The sequence below is a fragment of the Chiloscyllium punctatum genome, chromosome 29 (genome assembly GCF_047496795.1).
Source record: "Chiloscyllium punctatum isolate Juve2018m chromosome 29, sChiPun1.3, whole genome shotgun sequence".
Taxonomy (NCBI): domain Eukaryota; kingdom Metazoa; phylum Chordata; class Chondrichthyes; order Orectolobiformes; family Hemiscylliidae; genus Chiloscyllium; species Chiloscyllium punctatum.
In genome coordinates, this window is record NC_092767.1 from 1,142,065 (window position 1) to 1,148,803 (window position 6,739).

Consider the following 6,739-nt stretch of genomic DNA (forward strand, 5'->3'; position numbering starts at 1 on the left):
CTCTGCTGGAAGTTTCCATCGTTTTATTCGCAGTCCCGACGCGATTTCATGATCCACTCCAGTGAAAACGTGTCATGGTGTCGTCTAAGCAAGACCCTGCCGAAACTCTGCGAGAGACATCTGGTCATTTCGAGCTCAGGATGTGGAATTAGACGAGCTGCGTGACACCTTTTATTGGCGCCGCCACTTCACTGCAAATTAGCGGCTCAAAACGAGCCGTTGTTAGCATCAGCTTGATTTGTACCTTCCTGTCGTTCATTTGCTGAACAATATCAGATAGATCCCGTCCGGCCCAGCTGACTTATCTATTTTCACACTCTGCAGTATTTCTAATATCTCTTCCATGTGAACCTCAATCTCTTCTAGTCTAGACGCAAGTATCTCTGTATCTTCCTCGCCAACATTTTCATTATCTATAGCGAACTCTGTCGAAAAATATTTATTTAGTGCTTCCTGTATCTCCACTGACTCCACATGCGACTTCCCATTATTATCCTTGATTGTCCCAAATTTAACTCTCGTCATTCTTTTAGTGCTGACATACCTATGGAAAGCCTTAGGGTTAACCCTGATCCTATCTGCCAACAACTTCTCATGTCTCCTCCTGGTTCTTCTCAGCTCTCTTTTTAGGTCTTTCCTGATATCGTTGGAACCCTCGAGCGCTCGAACTGAGTTTTCACGTTTTCTCCTAACATAAGACTTCTTGTTCTTCTTGACCAGGGTTTCCACTTCCTTAGTAAAGCACGGCTCACGCGTTCTATATCTTACTCCCTCCCTGACAGGTACATACTTATCTAGGACACACAGGAGCTTTTCCTTGAATAAGCTCCACATTTTTAATGTGCTCACCCACTACAGTTTCCTACCCCACTCTACGATTCCTAAATCTTACCTCATTGCATCGTGATTTCCCTTCCACCAGCTGAAACTCTTGCTCCGTGGAGTACACCTATCCCTTTCCATCACGAAAGTAAACCTGAGAGAATTGTGATCGCTGTCTCCACAGTGCTCACCTACTTCCAAATCTAAAACCTGGTCAGGCTCGTTACCCAGTACTAAGTTGAAAGTGGCTTCTTCCCTTGAAGGCATGTCTACATACTGTGTCAGGAAGCCCTGCCGCAAACAGTGGACAAAAACTGACCCATCTATAGTACTCGTACTGTAGTGATCTCAGTCAATATTTGGATATTGTCTTGAGTGTCCCAGATTTTTCATTGTCCCACAGTCCAGATGAAGTTTGTATTCCTCGCGTACGGGAGCGAGAATTCTTTCAATGTCTCAGATCAGTTCCTGTGCCGAGAAGATCAGAGTCAATGTCCCTTCCTCTACTCGGACTGACAATTTACACTTCTTCAATCTCCTATGATTCCATTTCCCAAAGGGTTTCTCAAGATTTCCAAAGCTGGAGCCTAAATTATATGGTTTGCTTCCTAAACATTTTTCCAACTGCCAACTGACAATATTTTCACAGTAACTCTTCACAATCCTCTGGCTTGCACCATGTCCAGGGATGAGAAGTCCCGTTTGGTGGAGAGAGTTCCTAGGCTGGTGAGTTTCACTTTGGAACAAAGATGGTTAAGTGGCAATTTCCTGCGGTCGTTTGTAATGATGGGAGAGGGAGCCGTGTGGAATGAGCACTCGGACGAGCAGGAGGAAGTGTTGCCAATGACCAGAGTCAGAGAACAGAGGACAAGGGATGAAAGTTTGCAAAACAGGCTTTCTGAACTTTGAATAATTCCAGCAGGAAAGCATTTATAACGTAGTCAGCAGGATTCGAAACTACGTGGGGAAACCCCAATGAATTTTTAATCCATCGCCTTAACCACTCGGCCATGACTACAGACAGCGCCGCTACCTGAGCATTGACCAAATTAGCCATGATCTCACTGAAAGCTGCCGCTGACGAGAGTTACATGTTTCCATCTCCATTCATACCTTTGCTGTCATTTGTAAGGTGCGAGACACCAATGTAAAAGAAGAAAAGCACAAAGTTAGGACAAGATATTTGCAGCAAAATTGATTCAACATTATTTATTGAAAGGAAAATCACACTTGGCAATTTGCTTGACCTCTTTGCGAACATGACCAGCAGAGGTAATCAAGGGAGCTATTGATCTGAGTATTCTTGGACATGAAACAAACAAAGGTTAGTGACATATTCATTTCTCTTTTTAGCGAACGAAATGGTCTTTCCTGATGGTTACAATGAAAGAGATGGTTCCCAATAAAAGACAGAGATTAAGTCGCTTGTAGATACACTTCAATGTGATACGATTCACTTTCAGCCCCTAATTACCACAGAGATGGAGGGGGTGAGTTACTTTTCTTCACTCTTCAACTCGACAGCATGGAGGTACAGACATGAAACCGCTAGAGATGGAGTTCTTGAATTGGGAACCAGCGACACTAAAGGATCTAGGCAAAAGTGAGGACTGCAGATGCTGGAAACCTGATTTTAGATCAGAAAATTCCTTCATTACTGTCCTGCTGAGGGAGAAATGTAATTGGCTCTCTCGATAAGATGGGGGCACCGGCGCATTGATGGCCTAATTTAATCACGGATATAATTGGAAATGTTCACTTTTAATGGTTCGTTGTTGTGTTTTGTTTTATGATACTTGAGCACTTTTATGATACTTGAGCACTTTCTGGGACTTGGCAATACACTAAATCTCCAGTAGGTTTGGAAAATGCATTGCTGTTATTTGTGCGAGCAGTTCATGTCAGAGACGACTTACAGTGCCTCACAGACAGCACTTAAGCTTCGGTGTGTCTGATCATGGTACTGCCTTTTCAGTTTTGATTCTGTTCCACGTTAAGAGCTTTCAGTTTTTGGATTCGCTGGAGAGCAAAGTGGGTAATGCGTTACGTGAGGTAGTTTTCTTCAGCCAACATCTTTGATGGCGAACTTGGGAAAGTGTCAAGAAGAATGGTCATTGGCAGCAAATATCCGGAAAACCTTCATCTCTGGATCGGTTGGGCTCATCCACCCTCCAAACAAAATAGCCAAACTCGCTGGCTGAGTAACAAACAACATGCGTTTTTTTTTTGCAAATGGTGTATTCAAACTGTTGCCAGTGGCTGGAGCATCTCAGACTTGTCCAGAATGGAAACAAATCCCGCGATCCAACTTGCCCTTGCTGAATAGATAACCGAAATTAATCCATACATTTCTGCCAATATTTGTGCCTTATCTCTCCGAGGTCTTCCTGTCTGTACACCCATTCAGATGCCTTTGAAATGTTGTGAGTGCACCAGACTCTGCCACTAAATGTGGCAAGTCATTCTACACACACAAAAGTTCTGTGTGAAAAACATGTGTCCCTCACATCCCTTTTAAAATTTTCCTCTCTCACGTTTAACGTTTGCTATGTAGATTTGAACTCGCGTGTCTTGTGAAGAAGTGCTCCCTGACTATTTACTCTGTCTGTCTTCCTCATGATTTTATAAGCTTCTGTGAAGCCAAACATAAGCACTTAAACTCCAGGGAATCTGACGAACCCTCTTCAGTTTCGTTCTCATGTCCAAGCAGTGCAAACCTTGCAAACCCTTGTAAAGGTTTTCTAAACTTACACTTGCAAGAAGTGTGTCCAGCTGCAGCACTTGTTTGACCGCGTGGCCACTCTGGAGCTGCGGGTGGACTCACTGTGGAGTATCAGCAATTCTGGAGAGTTATGTTGCCTCCCAGGTGCTCAGGCCAGGGATGTCGCCCATCGGCTGAAAATGGGATCATGAACAGCCAGTTGTCTTGGTGCATACAGGCACCAACGAAAGAAAAACGAGATGAGGACCTGCAGGGAGAATTCAAGGAGCTAGGAGAGAAATTAAAGAGGAGGACCTCAAAGGTATTAATCTCGGAATTACTGCCGGTGCCATGTGACTGCCAGTGTAGAAATGAATCAAAAAACGGCACGGTGAACACGTGAGTTGAGGAATGGTGCTGCAGGGCGGGTTTCAGATTTGTTGGATTTTGTGACCAGTTCTGGGGAATGTGGAACTATCAGAAAATTGACGATCTACATCTGAACCCGGCAGGAACGTAGTCCTTTCGGGTGTTTTTGCTTCTGCTGTTGGGGAGGTTTTATACTAATGTGGCAGGGGGCTGGGAACCACAAGATTAAACAAGTTGGCAGTGAGGTGGAAACTGGAAACGCTAAGAATCTGGAAGATAGCATTAATAATGGGAAGAGTAGGCAGAGAGCAGATGAATGCAAAAGAACTGGTGGCCTGAAATGCATCGACTTTAATGCATGGAGTATAGACAGATGAATTTAGGGCTTAGGTTGGTGCCTGGAATATGACGTTATTGCGATCACAGAGATTTAGTTGAAGGAAGGGCATGGTTGGCAACCAAATGTTCTAGGATATAGACGCTTCAGACGGGACAGGGAGAGAAGTAAAAGGGGAAGGAGTTGCATTACTGGTTAGGGATGATATCATGGCTGTGCGAAAGTAGGACACCATGTAGGGTTGGGTCGTGAGACACTATGGATGGAGCAGTGAAATAAGAAGGGTGAGGTTAGATTTTTGGGGCTGTATCACAGAGAGCGTGAGGTGTAAGAAAAAAAAGTTAAGCAGATCATGGAAAGACGTAGTGGCAATAATTTAGTGTTGATTGGAGATTTCCGTTTTCCCAACATTGACCGGGATATTCTTAGCGTCAGAGGTCTGGATGGGATATCATTTGTAAGAAGCCTCCAGGTGAGTTTTCTGGAGCGGTATATCAATAGTCCGACGAGGGAATAGGCCATATTGGAACTGATATTGGGGAATAAGCCCCGGCTGGTGATAGCAGTTGCCGTGGGTGATTTATTTGAGAAGTGTCCAATATTCTGTAAGTTTTAGAATACTCATTGACAAAGATGAGAGTGGTCCTGAGGAAAGAGTACGAAATTGGGCCAAAGCTAATTATATCAAAATTATGCAGGAGGTCAGAAATGTGGATTGGACACAGCTATTTGTAGGAAAGTCCACAGTTCATGTGTCAGGCTTTCAAAGATAGGTTAAATATAGTGCAGGATAGGCATGTCCCGTTGAAGGTAAAGGATTTGAGAGACAATATTTGTGAACTGTTGATGACAGGACAATTGTACGACTCGCCAAGAGGAAAAGGGAAGCATACATAACGCCTCGGCAGCTAACAACATAATGGTCCCTGGAGGAACATGAGAAGAGTAGGACAAGTCTTAAACGAGGAATCAAGGGTGTTAAAAGAGGCACAATTAAGGAGAATCCTAAAGCCTATTATTCATATATAAGAAGCAAGCGGGTAACCAGAGAAAGGATTGGTCCACTAAAGGAAAATTAAGGAAGGCTGTATGTTAAATCTGAGAGAGTCGGTAAGATTCTGAATGATTATTTTGCATCAGTGTTCACTGAGGAGAGGAATGTTGAGTCTAGCGGAAGGCATTTGATTAATCTGGATCATGTTGACATAAGTAGGGAATCAGTGTTGTGCAGGCTAGGAGTAATTAATGTGGACAAATCCCCAGGAACGGATGGGATCTATTCCTGGTTCCTGAGTGATGTGAGAGAGGAAATAGCTGGGGCCCTGAGAGATATCTTCGTGGCATCCTTCAGCACAGGTGAGGTTCTGGCCGACTGGAACGTTGCTCATATTGTCCCCTGTAAAAGAAGGATAGTAGGGATATTCCGGATAACTACAGAACAATGGGCCTAACATTAGTGTTGGGAAAGTTGCTGGAGAAGGTACTGAGGGATAGGATCTATTCATATTTAGAAAATAATGTGCATATCAGTGAGAGGCATAGAGTTTTTCGGGGAAGTGCCCAAGTTGATAGATGAAGGAAAGACTGTTGATGTCATGTACATGCACTACAGTAAGGAGTTAGATCAGGTTGCCCATGGTAACCAAATACAGAACGTAAAGTAACATGGTGTGCAGGGTGTTCTAGACAGGTGGATAAAGAATTAGTTGAGCAATAGGAGAGAGAGTGGAAGTTGAATGGAGTTTCTGAAAATGGAGAAAGATGACCAGTAGTGCTCCACAGGGGTCAGTGTTGTGGTCACAGTTGTTTGCGATGTACTTAAATGATCTGGAGGAGAGCACTGTTGCAATGATCAGAAAGTTTGAAGATGACACGAAGCTTTCTGTACTAGCAGAAATTATAAGTGACTATTAAAGAATACAGGAGGATATAGATATACTGGAAAGTTGGGCGGAAATGTGGCAGCTGGAGTTCAAAACAGACAAATGTGAGGTGACGCATTTCGGTCAGTCTAATTCTAGATGGGGCTATACAATGAACGGAAGAGCTTTGGGGGAAAATGTTGATGTACATAGAGATCTGTGGATGGGGTATTGAATAAAATGGCTGGCAGGTCATATTAAAATTGAACAATACATTGGTCTGGCCACACTTAGAATACTGTGTAAATTTGTGGTCGCCACATTACCAAAAGGATGTGGATGCTTTAGAGAGGGCGTGTAAAAGATTTAAGCGGATGTTGCCTCATATGGACGGTGCAATCTAGGAAGAGAGGTTGAGTAGGTTAGGTTTGTTTTCATTAGAAAAAAGGAAAGTTTGAGGAAGATCTTTTTGAGGTTTACAAAATCATGAAGGGTACAGACAGGGTAGATAGAGAAAACTTTTATTTCCCAGGTTGAAGGATTAAATACCGACAGGTCACGCTTTCAAGGTGAGATGTGAAAAGTTTAAGAGGGATACACGCGGCATCTACTTGACACAGTGGGTGGTGGGTGTCTGGAACGCGTTCC

General features: G+C 43.5%; 1 non-coding gene across 1 annotated transcript; it reads right to left on the reverse strand.

Annotated features, from left to right (window-relative positions):
* Nucleotides 1–1,758: 1,758 nt before the first annotated feature.
* On the reverse strand, nucleotides 1,759–1,840 carry trnaf-aaa (transfer RNA phenylalanine (anticodon AAA)). Its single transcript has one exon. It is a non-coding gene; the product is annotated as a tRNA-Phe (tRNA).
* Between the last annotated feature and the right edge of the window lie 4,899 nt (nucleotides 1,841–6,739).